This window comes from Ochotona curzoniae, unplaced genomic scaffold (genome assembly GCF_017591425.1).
Source record: "Ochotona curzoniae isolate NIBS_2020 unplaced genomic scaffold, NIBS_Ocur_1.0 contig_2210, whole genome shotgun sequence".
Lineage (NCBI taxonomy): Eukaryota > Metazoa > Chordata > Mammalia > Lagomorpha > Ochotonidae > Ochotona > Ochotona curzoniae.
Window position 1 is genome coordinate 2260032 of NW_024465369.1, and position 13439 is coordinate 2273470.

The 13439-nt window shown below is 43.8% G+C and overlaps 1 protein-coding gene across 1 annotated transcript in view; it reads right to left on the minus strand.

The window, feature by feature from the left end:
- The window catches only part of TMEM163 (transmembrane protein 163), a 281838-nt gene that overhangs the window by 8544 nt on the left and 259855 nt on the right, over nt 1–13439 (minus strand). The gene's annotated exons all lie outside the window — the stretch shown is intronic.

The window sequence follows — 13439 nt, forward strand, 5'->3', positions numbered from 1 at the left end:
CAAATCTACCATGTGCCTGTTTGCAGTGCCTCCAAAGCAGTCCCATGAGACACCACCTCTGGGTTCTCTAGCAGCAAAATGCAACCGCCAACAGCAACCTGTCACAGCATTCTCCTTAGGTGTTTCCTCTTAATACATTTGTTAAGCTGATGACAAAGTATAGGAGCAAAGATACAGCCTGTCTCCCTGGGCCAAGCACTGAACAAAGGCCCTTTGAGACTCACCTTATGGGCCATGGGATATCTGTTTAGTGCCCTCCTCAAAGGAAAGAGCAATGCTGATGGGCATTTCAATATCCTCATGTTCATAGATTCTTTGCCATTTCTTCTTCTAGATTAGTTCATCACTCTTCCCATCCATTCCTCGAGCTAGTACTAGACTTGGAGACTGAGTAAGTATGGGAAGAAGAGAGTCACTTCCTAGTGGTGAAGGCCAGCAGATGGCACCTAAGCCACCAAATCAGAAATTGACATTATCAGCATGAATTAGCTGTGTGACTATCATGTGCTACCTGACATTATTTGACATGATGTGATGTGACATGACATGAGTACTTGACCTCCACAATATGCTACTCCAAAACCAAACAACCCCAGGTTCATCATGAAAAAATTTCCATTATATATCTTAAACAGGGAACAGCCTACAAACCAGCTGACAGTCTTCACCTAAGGGAATGTTGTGAAATACAAGGCAGGAAGTTACACATGAGTGATGGGAAGAGAGCTATTAGACCTCCTCCCAAGGAGGAATCAGGTATCCTGCTTTTCCATTTGGACTCACCCAAGACCACCCACTTTGTAATTTAACTTGTGTTTAAAGTGTCCTGCTATAATAGGAACTCAGGCAGACCGGTGAAGTGCAGCTCACAGCAGGTGTGCAGTGAGTTCCAGTTTGACATTCAAACAACCCTGTCTCCCTATATGATCATCACAACAGAATGAGCATCACAGCTTTGCTCCACCCCTGCTGCCATTCCTCATGCACCCTTGGAAGCCACATGCACAGGCAGTCCAACTGTATGTAGCTCCCTGTTGTCAGTCACAAATGCCAATCCTGAGCACCATAACCGCAACCACCAGTTAGCACCCTTAAGCCTTAGGGACAAAAAGCCCCAAGCCAGGAATCCGGGACCAGGTTTTCTCTCAACAGACCTATTCCTCCCCTGGAACATACTTTAATAAAACTTTTTTAAAAGTCCATACTTTTGTCTTACTGAACCATAAATAGTTCCCCTGGCAAAAGTAATCCAGGCAAAGTGGCCACTGCAGGCAGCAGGGAGCCTGGGGAAGTCAAAACAGAGCCCAAGTCAGAACAATGCTGACCTCTCCTCATTCACTGTCCCCAGGGCACAAGAGATGTTAACTTCAGAGCAGGCTGAATGAAGGGTGTTGTGGGACTCCCTAGCCTCTCTTCAAGACTCTGCTACAAATCTAAACTTATCACACACATATATGTTTTTTAAAAGTCATCCCACCTCTTCCTCAAATGATCGGTTGGCTCTTGTGAAGCATGGTCTTCCGAAAAATCCCAAGTCTTTTCTTATGCATGCAGCTGGAGAGCATAGAACTCCACAATAGAGTGCAGAGCCAAGAACCCCCAAACCCAAGCTCCTTTTGGAGGGGGATGTAACCTCAGGACAGGAGATGGTGCCCAGGAAAATAACATGAGTATTACAGTGCACTGTGAAGGCTGTGTCGCCCCAACACACACATGTTAACACTTCATAACGCCAGTGTGATGCTCATGGGAGGCAGAGACTGTGAGGAATGAGGAGGTTTGTGCAGATGGACCCTGCATGAACGACATCAGGACCCTTACACAGTGGAGCACTATGGGGTCAGTTCTCTCCCATTCAGGGTAGAGCTTGGCAGGTGGATGCCATCCATGAGCAAGGAAGTGAGCCCTCCTCACTAGACACTGAAGCTGTTGGAGTCTTGATCTTGGACTTCTCAACCTCTAAAACTGAGAACTCTAAGTTTCCTTTGTTCAAAAGCATCCATCTCACAGACAGCCCAAATGGACTATGACACACAATTAGGAAATCCCACACAATATGGTTCCTGAAACTCAGCACAGTTAAGGAGAAGTAGACAGTCAATGAAATAAAGCACTGGAAGTCCCCAAATTCAATTCGCCTGGGTCAGGGCCTCTTTGGCACCTTTTAGTATCTCCCCATTTGCAGAACCCTCAGCCAGGGGTGGAGAAAGTCAGGGTTCTCCCCACACAGGCTCCAGAGAGCAGGAGTCGGAACACCTTCCTTCTCCAGGTAATGTGCAGAAGAGCCGCCTGTGGCCTCGGCATTCCTCTCCTCGCTTGCCACTCACCAGAGGCTTGGCTCACCAAGGCAGTGGACACATGGGGCAGACCCCTGCTCACATCTTGTCTCCATTGCCTATTAGGAAAACACACCCCCAACTTGTGAGTCTCTGTTCTGATTTCTACAAGGGAAACCACTAGGCCCTGAGGAGTTGCTGGTGTGCAATACAAGGCAACAATTGCTGCAAAAGGGGCCTGAAACAGCATCCACATTCTCAGCTATTCCCACGGGTATGTTTAATGGTGAGGCCAGACAAAATGTAATGAGTGCCCCTGCACAGGGAATGTTGGAAGTTCTTTCCTAGAGGAAAGGATGCATGATGAACTAGACGTGTCGCACAAACCAGAAATGGCATTCACAGTGACTTATCAAATGGGAGGGGTGCTTCAAGATCCTTCCTTCACCTGAGGAGCCCCATCTCAAAGCAGCCGACAGACATAAGGAGATCCTGTGCCTTGCCAAGGATCCCTCAGCAAAGGACAAGACCCAGAACTGGGCTCTGCTACCAACTGTCCTCCACAATAAACCCTGGCAACAGGGACAGCCACTTCCTTGCTAGACATTCACTTCCTAGAGTTCCCAGCATGAGGCCTCTAATTTCTTCCAGTTGCATCTTCACTTCTACAAACAAAAAAAGGTTGAAAGAAATCAGTCACTGATTGAGTCAAAGATGCACGCACATTAAACATAAATGCTCTATTAATTCTGTCCATGTCGACAAGCTCTTTTAAGACCTCAGAAAGTGAAAGCCCCTTGTAGCCATCTTCAAGCCACAGACTCAATAATATAAAAATTTTAAAAACCTATGCAGGGGGACAGTCACATTCAAATATGAACTAGGGTAAAAAAAAATCACAAAAGGATCGTTTTCTTAATACACACAGAGCTCATGGGGTCTTTAAGATGAGCGGTTACAGAAAATGGACAAAGGACATGGACTGAAGACAGAAATGAAGCAAATTTTAAACATAGGAGAGATGCTCAAACTTATTTATAAAAGAAAACAAAGCAAACCTAAGAAGTCATTTCAACCTAACCAAGAGCATTAAGGCTTCAGGAAACAAGCTATCACACAGCCGTTAGAGCAGCGCAAAGTGGTGCCAGCAGCACAGGGAACAATCCAACAAATTTCCTAGAAAATCCTGACCACCTGCTTATGTGCATTTATCTTACTGCTATACCTATGCATGTTTGAAAATGATGCTACATACAATAATCATGAAGGAACTAGAAAGAAAACAGAAAAACCCAGCATTCAGGGTAAAGAGCTGTGACAGAATAGGTGTGCCAAAGTTCCATCAGCACATAAATGCCTTTAAAACTATCAATCAACTTGAGCTGACATTTACGGACTATCTACCCTGTTCTTGTGGGTCACATTCCTTTCAAGTGCACATAGTATGTTCATTAACGTAAACTGCATTGCATAATATAAAACAGAGCTCAATCAACAACAAAATTAAACTCACATGAAGTATATTCTCTGACAAAAGTGGAGCTAAACTAGAAATCAGTCATAGGAAAAATTCTCATCTGTGAAAATTACATAACAAAATAACATTTCTTAAAAACAAATGAACTGGGCCCAGTGTGGTAGCCCGATGGCTAAAGTCCTTGCCTTGTACCTGCTGGGATCCCATTTGGGCGCTGGTTCTTATACCAGAGGCTGTACTTCCCTTCCAGCTCCCTGCTTGTGGCCTGGGAAAGCAGTCGAGGATGGCCCAAAGCCTTGGGACCCTGCACCCACGCTGGAGACCCAGAAGAGGCTCTGGCTTTGAATCAGCACAGTTCCAGCCATTGTGGTCACTTGGGGAGTGAATTAACAGATGGAGGATCTTCCTCTCTCTCCTCTGTATACCTGACTTTCCAATAAAAATAAAACAAACCTTAAGAAAAAAATGAACTGGCCCTGGTGCGATATCCTGGTGGCTGAAGTCCTCGCCTTGCATGCACCGGAATCCCATGTGGGCGCCAGCTCATATCCTGGTTGCTCCACTTCCCTTCTAGTGCCCTGATTGTAGTCTGGGAAAGCAGTCGAGGACAGCCCAAAGCCTCCCTGAACCCACCTGGGCAAAGCTCCTGGCTGCTGGCTTTGGACTGGCTCAGCTCCAGCCATTGCAGCTACCTGGGAAGTGAACCAGTGGATGAAAGATCTTTCTCTGTCTCTCCTCTGTAAATCTGACTTTCCAATAAAAAAATCTTTTCTAAAAAAAAAATATGAATCAAAAAAAGAAATCACCATGGAAATTAGAAAATATCTTGAAATGGAAAAAATGAGAAAAGGGCATATTAGTGAGGTTAAGGCAAGAAAAAAAATTTTTTTAAGGTTTCAAGTTAAATACTTCAAAGGCCAAAATCATTGTCCTGAGGTTCCTCTTTAAGCATCAATAAAAAGAAAATAAAATTAATCCCAAAGGAAGAAAATACAAAAGAAAAATAGAGAATATAAAGAAAAAGCTTGTAAATATAGGTAACATTGAACAAAGCCCAAGGACTTGCCTAGAGAGGACAGAAGTTACTACTATCCAGCAAATAAAAAAGCCACATCATTACAGACCAGACGATCAATGATGAGTACAAAGAAGAGCAACATCCCCAACTTCACAGCACTGAATTTGACAACACAGCTTTTTAAAAGACAAATCAAAGCTACTCAAGAAAGAAACTGAAGCATCCTGTATCGGTTGAAGACACTAACATGTAATTAAAACCGCCTCACCACAACTTTTCAGACCGGATGGCTTTACTGGTAGTTCCATCATACATTGATAGCCATACAAGGAAGAAAAATATCCCAGACTCTCCCAGAAAATAAGAATTTCATTCATCCCAGAGGCCAGCATGAACATGAAAATAAAATCCAAGCATTATAACAAACAGACCAGCAGCTCTCAGTAACACAGACAACAAGGCTTTAACACAGTTTTAGTAAAATAAGTCCAACAATAACGAAAACTGAAAATACCTCAGAATTAAGCAGGTTTTAACCCTAGGAAAAAAATGATTAAGCAATAAAACTTCAAAGTAATTCCCCTAATTAACAGACCAAAATGAAAACTTATGTAATCATCTTGGTAGGTGCAGAAAGAACATTTGACATAATTCAGTAATTATTCACGGATACACACTATATAGACCAATTAATTTGAGAGAAAGATTGCAGATCTCAATGTAAGAGGTATAAATGTAAAATCTGCATTATTTATGACCTTAGGTTTTGCATGGGTTTCTTAAGACAAACAATAATAGGATGGTCAATCTTGTAGCCTTTAATGGGTTAATCCACTAACTGCAATATGGGCATGGGGTCAAGTTCAAACTGCCCCATACCCAATGCAGCTCGTTGGCAATGCACATGGGAAAGCAGCAAATTACTTTTGTCATTATGTGCTTAGGTCCCTAAGGCTCCTGGCTTCTGACTTCAGCTCAGCCCAGGCCCAGTTGTTGCATCCATGTAGGAACTGAACTAGCAGATGGAAGACATACATCTCTTTCTCCATTTCTGTAATTATGCCTTTCAAACAAATCTTTTAAAAAATAAATTATTTCCATTAAGGGAAAGAATGATAAATTGTACTTCATCAACATTAAACATTTGTTCTTGAAAGACTATGAAGATAAATCACATCAGGGAAAAATGTTTCCAAAATACATCTGATAAAGGACTTGTATTTAGAATATGAATAATATTTATATATTATAATAAAATTATAATAATATTATTAATAATATTTATGAATAATATTTATGAACCATTTCTACATCTCAGTCAGTGGGTAACAGATGAATCAGTTTTTGAACAGACTTTTTACCCGTGAAGATGTAAGAGCAGTAAATGAGCACATGGGGAGGCAGACAGCAACACTGGTAACCAGGGAATGTGAACAGACGCAGGACTAGATACTATTACATACCCTCTACAATCACTCAAAGACACACAATACCAACTAGTGTGAGGATGTGGAACAACCAGAAAGACCTCCAATACACTGCTGGCAGCCACACAGGATGGTACAGTCACTTTACAAAACAGATCAATGGTGCTGCTATTGTGCCTTCATGGGTAGAGCCATTCATTATCTGTGATGCTGGCATCTTATTTGAGCACCAACTCATTTCCCAGCGGTTCCACTTCTGATCCAGATTCCTGCTAATGGCCTGGGAAAAGCCACAGAAGCTTGCCCAAATGCTTGGGCCCCTGCCACCCAGGCACCAGCCTGGCCCTACCCTGGCCACTTTAGCCATGTTGGGAGTAAAACAGACAATGGAATCTCTCTCTTGCACTTACTCTGTCTTTCCTCTTTCCTATTACTGATTTTCAAAGATATAAATACATCTTTTGAAGAGCAGATTGGCCATTCTATAGCAAAGTTAAATGCAGACTTTCAGGACCTGGTAATCCAACTTCTTGGATTTTATTCTGAAGAAATAAAAACATATACCCAAACAAATATGTGTATACCAATATTCTTGGCTACTAATTTTATCTCAAAAATGGAATGAAAGGAGCACTAGTTAAGATGTGGCTTGGGGTCCCTGCATCCCATATCATAGTTTGCTTCTAATTTAGCCTCCTGCTAATGCACACCCCAGGAGGTAGCAGGCAATGGCTTAGGTACTTGGATGCCTGCCACTCACATGGGAGACCTGGATTGACTTCCAAGTTCCTTACTTCAAGCTGGCCTAGGCTTGGATGTGGAGAAAGTTTGAAGAGTAAAATGGTAAGTGGAAGATCTCTGTGTGTGCATGTATGTGTATCTGTCCTTCTAATAAAGCAGAAAAAGGAAGTAACTTTAAGGTCTAATACATGGTGAATGGATCAGCAAATTGTGATCTATCCATACAACGGATTTTTACTCAACAATTACAAATACTAAACCACAGGACATTCAACATGAACAGGCTTACATCTCAGAAGCATTAAGTGCAGACAGATACAAGAGACTAAATACGATATATTCAAAGAGGGCATAGTGGTACCGCAGGTTAAGCCACCACTTGGATACCAGCATTCCTTATCAGAGTGCTAGTTCAAGTAATGGTTACTCTGCTTCCAGTCTGGTTTCCTGCGGATGCATCTGGGAGGTAGTAGATGATGGGTGGTTCAAAGTACCTGGGTTTCTGTCATGCACCTGGCTCCTGGCTTTTGGCTGGTCCAGCCCAAGCTATTGTGGACATTTGGGGAGTGAACCAATAGATATGCAGTATTTCTCTCTCTCCAATAAGTAAATAAATGAATGTAAAAAAAAAAAACCTGCATGATTCCATGTATAGGGAATTCTTGAAAAGGAAAGCCACAGCAACAGAAAGCAAATCATTTGGGGGAGAATATCTACTTAATGATAGCAAAAGAGTCTAAGAAAATTTGGGGGATGATGGAAGTTTTCTAGATCTTTATTATGGCAGTCATACTCTGATGGCAGTTATCAAAACCCACCAAATTGCACAATTAAAAGGATGATTTTCATTTTATGTATTCTATTTCCACAAAAACATATTTTCAAAAGAGGCAATTTATCTCAGATAACCCTATGACAATTACTTGTATGTATGTAACGCAGATCCACACATTATCATAGTACACATCACGTCCATTATCCCAGCATGAGGTAGAGGACAGGGATCTAACCAACTGCAATCACCACAAGCATTGAATCCGAGACTTAGAGAGGTGCACCAAGGCCACAGCCGACTAAGGCCACTTCCTTAGGACACATTCCTTTTCTAGACACATTCCTTTTCTAGACATTTCCTTGGGTGTCTCCTCTAGCAAGCATTCCCTGGTAGCCCATTCTCTGAGAGCTGGCTGCTCCCACTCAGTACGCCCACTGGACCATACTCTCCCAAGTCCCGTGCATGTCCTTGGTCTGCATCCTTTACTTCCCTTACCTCTGAGCTCACAGAGAGGGACTCTTTTCTACCCACTTCACTGTCCACTTACACGACTTTCAGAAGCATCTGTGAGCTGAGCTAGTGCACTGCAAGGAAGAGCCATCACAATCACAGTACACAGTCTTCTGTTTTTCTTTTAAAGATTGGAAAGACTTGCAGAGAGAAGGAAAGAGAGAGATCCTCCATCTGCCATTTCATTCCCCAAGTGGCCTCAATGGCTGAAGCTCAGCTGATCTGAAGCTAGCAGCCAGGAGCCTCTTCCAGGTCTCCCATACAGGTGCAAGGTCCCAAGGTTTGGGCCATCCTCTACTGCTCTCCCATGCCACAAGCAGGGAGCCACAGGGCAGTGAACAGCTGGGACACAAACTGGTGCCCACATGGAATCCCAGCATATGCAAGGTGAGGACTTATTTACTAAGCTATTGCACTGGGCCCTATATGAAGTCATTTACAAGCAGTTTTATGGGAGGTGCAGGAATGTATATTCATACAGTCATCTGACAGCTTGACTCTTGTCTAGTCCATTCAGGCTGTTATAAAATACTATGGACTATATATCACTGATGACAGAAATGCATTTCTTATGGTTCTGGGAAGTCCCAGGTCAAGGTACAAGAAAATTCCACATCTAGAGAGGGCTGATTTCCAGGCCAGAGATGATGCCTTCTGGCTTTGTACTCACAAGGTGGGTATGGAAAGGAAACTACCACAGTTCTTTTTACACAAACTTATTTATTTGAAAATCAGAATGTGTGTGTGTGCACGAGAGAGACAGACAGAGACAGAGAGACAGAGACACCTATCTGCTGGTTCACACCCCAGATGGCCAGTGGTCCAGCCAGTTAGTTGGGTGATCTACTAAGATTCCCAGGCCATTAGCACAAAGCTATATCTGAGGTGGATCAGCCAGGATTCAAACCTGCACCATATGGCATGCTTGCATTGCCGGTGCTGGCTTTGCCCACTGTGTCGAGACACCAGTCCCTTCTCAGGCCTCTTCTATAAGAGTTAAAGCCCATTTGTGAGGACTCAAAAGCTAACCACCCCTCAAAATCCACGCCTACTCCAAATCATTACCTTGAAGTAGGGATTTGAACATTCGATCTGGAGTAGATGGAACACAACGCGCCAGGCCTAGCAAACATCCATCATGTCAAGAGCACAGGCTGAAGCTATGTCCACTCCAGGCTCGGTACAGCCATTGCTTGGGGTGGGGAGGAAGAAAGCTAAGGTGATTGGCTTCCTAATGACTAAACAGAACCCTGAGAGGTTCCTGGCTTACGAAGAAACATACCCCAGGGACAATGTTGCTCAGCAGTAGCTATTTTACTCTAGACTCTTGCAGAGAAGCTGGTCATCAGTGAGGACAGGCCTGAACTTGGATAACAGCCAGAATCTTGGATTGGATAGACCCTCACTCACATGTCTAGATGTGAGAACCAAGTTGGGCCTGAACGCTTCCCTACCAGCCAGGGGTTAGGCAAGCACTGGTGCAGGACTCCTTGGCCCTACCTGGACCCCATTTCTCTGTGTTGAAATCCTAACCGAGGTGTGATGATAGGAGGGGGTGTGGCCTTCAGGAAGGTATTTCAGCATGATAGAACCTCACCAATCAGATTAGCTACCTTCCTGATGAAAGAGGCCCCAGAGGTGCCTTGCCCTTTCCCACAGCAAGTGCTTGGGGAACAACTGCCATCTACAAAGCAGGAAGTGGACTCTGGCCAGACACTGAACCCACTGGCTCCTCGATCTCAGCTTTCTAAAACTGTGAGATGGACATTTCTGTTGTGGTCACACCACTCAGTCTACCATATTATTACAACAGCCAGAAAGCACCAAGACCCAGATACCCTTCAGCCTGCTCCCAGCACACCCCCTCTGCCCTCCATACTGGGTGGAAAGGAGCCCAAAGTCAGCTCATGTGGCTGCAATGTCTATTTCAAGAGCTGCTAATACTTTCACTCTTTTATTTTCATTTCCAAGTTCACAGTCCTGATGTGTAAAAAGTAACACACTAACTTGTTGACACAAACTACTGATAGATGAATTTCAAGAACTGGACAGACTCTGAGGATACAAAATGTTTTTCATTCCCAACTCTGGCTTATGCAAAGGGTAGTCCTGGAGACACATGGCCCAGAGCCCCACAACAGTGTATCCCAGGCAAGGACAAGCATACTCCCCATTGTAAATAAGCAGAAGTCATGAAACCACACACCATCAAGGGCTTGGTGAACATCCAACTCATACTACATGGGAATAAACCAGGTCCTGGGAAAGGTGGGCCCCCTGAAACACAGAGAAAGGAGTACCCAGTCACCCTGTTTGTCTTAGCAGCCCGGCACTGGCCACCCCCTCTAAATCTCTCAGCCCAGGCTGCAATATTGGGAAAGCCACAGGGATAATTTGAGGATTCAGAGGCATCAGAAGAGGGCCAATAACACTTGATCTGGATGAAGATTCTTGTGCTGACACATATTGTTAAATATCACCAGGCAGCTCCAGCACCCTGGGTCCACCGAGCTGTGTCTTCAAATGTCTTGGAAAATGCAAGGCCTCAACACTACCTCCAATACAATCTGATGCCTGCAGGATAACAGTCCACATGACCTAGTGTACAATTCCTTTTCCATCTTCCCTTAGAAAAACCAAATTCAACTTATGAAGCCAAACCAATGAAGCTGATCTCTTACCACACTGTACGCCCTCCCCTCACTCTGCTCCTCCAACACATGGGACAGCATTTTCCTATCTCTGGGCCTTTGCATATGCTGTTCCCACCACATCCACATGACTCACTCCCTTGACCCTTCATCATCACTCTGCTCAAGTTTCATCTTCTCAATGACATAGTCCCTCCTATTCGTCTGATCTTTTTTAGATGGCCCATTTCACTTTCAAACACACATGCTTATATTTAAAGTTAATAGAATGGAAAACTCACTTGTTCTGCATTAGACCAGCCATGTTCCAGTGTTCCACGTGACTATGGGCCATCACGTTAGACTGAAGACACAGGACAACTCCACCATCCCAGGAAGGTTCATTGGTAATACTGCTTCAGAAATAAGTTATTTTTTTCCTCTACACTTGAGATAAAGCAAGAATTGGCTATCAAGTGGAACTGACAAGTGCAGGACAGCAGCAGCTAGAGGTCATGCATGACCTGGCCAGTGGCCCAAAGTAATAGATAAGGAGACAGGAACTTGAATTCACAGGGCAAATTGCAATTGCCTAATGTTCTGCTTCCAAAATGTGCCTTGGGTTTTTAAATATTACACTATGCTTTTCTATTGGAGCTATCAAGTAACAAATGAGAAGAAAGAATTTTGAGATCCAATATGAAAAATTGTATCAATGGTATCACTACCCCCAGAAACAAAATATAGGGGGCAGGCCAGAGGGAAAAGCAAGTTAAGCTATCACCTTCAATGCTGGCAGCCCATATGGGCATCACTTTGAGCCCTGGCTTCTCCACTTTGGATCCACTTCCCTTTTAATGCACCTGGGAAAGCAGAAGACTGGCCCAAGGACTTGGACTCCTGTCACCCACATGGGAGACCCAGATGAAGCTCTGGCTGCCTGGCATCAGCCTGGCCCAGTCTCAGCTCTGGTGGCCATTTGGGAAGTGAAGCAGCAGATGGAAGATCTCTATCTTCCTTCTCTATGTAACGTTGCCTTTCAGATAAAATACACAAATGCTTAAAGAATAAGAATGAGTAAATTATTTTCACAAAAAATAGATATTTCCATTATCACAGAAAATCCCTCATGTCCCTTTCTCAGTCTCTTGTACCGACTTGCTGACTCGAATCACCAGTTTCTCCTATACTTGAACTTTTACCTAGAAGAGAATCACACAGCGTATGTTTTTTGGTCTGATGCTTTTGTCAGTGCCTTGAGTTTAGGATCCATCCCTACTGTGACAGGTTTCTGTAATTCATGGAAATGGAACCCCTAAATAGTAGTGCCTTGAATTCAGATGCCAGTTACTGTAGGGTCGTGGTCTCTCAGCCTTAGCATAAAGTGGCCTTGCCTTGCCTTTCAATAGCACTAACATTAACTCACAGGCTGGAGGGAATAATACAGGCAATCCTACAAGAATTTCACCACTGGCACCATGAATTCATTTGCTTCTCTAATAGGTAATGCCTTAGTGACTAGCATTTTCTTGAGGGGTTTTGTCTAGGGAAATCCAGGACCGGGCAGGGAATCTCTAGCCCCAGCAAAGAAAGTAACTACCACCTGTATGTATCCTGCAGACTAACAGAAGACTGACCGATCATCACAAAAGTTCCATGAAGAGCACAGCATTGCTAACTCATCAAAGGCCAGCCACAAGTACCATGGACTAATCAGGAACTCGGATACATGATCAACTCACACCTGTCAACTTCATCTTCAGTCTGGAAGAGGCTTCACACTAGCAAAACTTGGAAAGCCCAGGGAATTAATCTGTCTAGCTCCTTGCTTAGCAAACTTTGCAAATAAATACCTCCTTTCTTCCACCAGTCCATCAGGGACTAGCTTCCTGTGTGCGGGTAGAAGAGACCCAGGTTTAGGACTTCTTAACAATTTCTCCAACAAGTTCAGGGGTTATTATATAACACCATGGTCCTGGAGTTTTAACTTTTGAACCGCCCCAGGAAAGATTTCTCTCCCATTTTTAAAATTTTTACTAGAAAATCATATTTGCAGAGAAAAGGACAGAAAGATCTTCTGTTCACTCCCCAGATGGCTACAAAAGTTGGAGCTAAGCTAATCCGACATCAGGAGCCCTCCTCTGGATTTCCCATCAGGTGTAGGACCCAAAGCTTTGAGTCTTTCTCTGCTACTTTCCCAGGCCACAAGCAGGGAGCTGGATGAGGAGGGGAACAGCTGGGACACAAAACAGTGCCCATACGAGATGTGACATTTGCAGATTAAGGATTAGCCATTAAGAACTAGGAAAGTTTTCTTGTAGTTCCAGCTAATGGCCCTCTGCTGGGCCAAGGCTTTTATACCTAGGTTCCCAAAAGGCAGTTGTTGATACAATAAATAGTCAAAGAAAGAGGAGGGAAGCTGATGGGGTCGAACATTTCTCTTTAGCAAACCAGATGCCTTCCTATGAACTGTACCTTCAGGTTAAATGCCAGAATGACACAGGCTATGGGGATGGAGCTGCTGGACTAGCCACTCCCACCAGCATCTAAAACAACAGGGCCAAACCCTGAACAATCAAGATGTA